We start from the raw sequence: 1,419 nt of genomic DNA on the forward strand, positions 1-1,419 counted from the left end.
CCTTCCCTGGACCCCATTTCCGGTCCGATCCCAGAGCTCGCCTAACATCCCAACGGACACTTCCCTGAGGTCTCAAACCGCCACTGGTTCTGCCTCTGGCCTCCCTTGCCGCTCAAGCTGGGGAATCTCCGAGGCCACCACCGCCTTCGGCCCCGACGCTGCCCGCCGCGCAGCCCTCGCTTCCGCACCGCCTTTGCCTTCGTGCTGGTGCCCGGGCCGCCAGCCATGGCCACCCCGCAGCTCTCCCAAGTGCGCCAGAACTACCACCCCGACTGCGAGGCCGCCATCAACAGCCAGATCAGCCTGGAGCTCTACGCCTCCTACGTGTACCTGTCCATGGCCTTCTACTTCGACCGCGACGACGTGGCCTTGAAGCACTTCGCCCGCTTCTTCCTGCGCCAGTCCCGCGAGGAGACCCAGCATGCCGAGAAGCTCATGGAGCTGCAGAACCAGCGCGGGGGCCACATCCGCCTCCGCGACATCAAGAAGCCGGACCGCGACGCCTGGGAGGGCGGCCTGAAGGCCATGGAGTGCGCCCTGCACCTGGAGAAGAGCGTGAACCAGAGCCTGCTCGACCTGCACCAGCTGGCCACCGACAAGAACGACGCCCAGCTCTGCGACTTCCTGGAGAGCCACTACCTGCACGAGCAAGTCGAGGCCATCAAAGAGTTGGGGGGCTATGTCACCAGCCTGCGCAAGATGGGGGCCCCCGAAGCCGGCCTGGCAGAGTACCTGTTTGACAAACTCACCCTGGGCGACAGCGACAAAAAGAACTGAGTTGGGACTGTTTTCCCCATAGCCCCAGGCGCATGGTGACTTTCCCTGATCACCATGCCGAGCATGCGTATTGCAGTATTGCCTTTGCAAAAAGCTCCAGTTCTTTCCTCCCAATTTTGCCACAAAAAAGTTGTTTGGTTTCAATAAAGTTATTTGGTTCCTAAATTTTAAAAAAAGGTGTCTGGTTGATTTGCATGCAAATCTTTCACCTTTTAGGTTTTAAAACAGGAATCCAGGAGTCCTTCCATTCCCCTAAGTCCATCCACATGCATCTCAGGATCTCAGGAGGTGGAGGGAGAAGATATAACATAGGACCCTGGAAAAACAAATCAATCTTGCCTTTATAAACGATGTGGGGGCAGAGGGGTGGTGCACTGAGGTGGGTGGTCTGGGGCCCTGGTTGTTAGTGGGTGAATATGTATGGTGAAAGTATAAAAGGGGGGCGCCTGGGTGGCTCAATGGGTTAAAGCCACTGCCTTCGGCTCAGGTCGTGATCCCAGGGTCCTGGGATTGAGCCCCACATCAGACTGTCTGCTGGGTGGGAACCTGCTTCCCCCCTCTCTCTGCTTGCCTCTGTGCCTACTTGTGATCTCTGTCTGTCAAATGGATAAATAAAATTTTTTTAAAAGCATAAAAGAACAT

At 56.7% G+C, this 1,419-nt stretch overlaps 1 pseudogene; it reads left to right on the top strand.

Moving 5' to 3' along the window:
• The first annotated feature begins 225 nt into the window (after positions 1-225).
• Positions 226-777, top strand: LOC111150550 (annotated as a pseudogene).
• The last annotated feature ends 642 nt before the right edge of the window (positions 778-1,419 follow it).

Source organism: Enhydra lutris, unplaced genomic scaffold (assembly GCF_002288905.1).
Source record: "Enhydra lutris kenyoni isolate GAN:26980312 unplaced genomic scaffold, ASM228890v2 scaffoldscaffold23, whole genome shotgun sequence".
NCBI classification, from domain to species: Eukaryota; Metazoa; Chordata; class Mammalia; order Carnivora; family Mustelidae; genus Enhydra; species Enhydra lutris.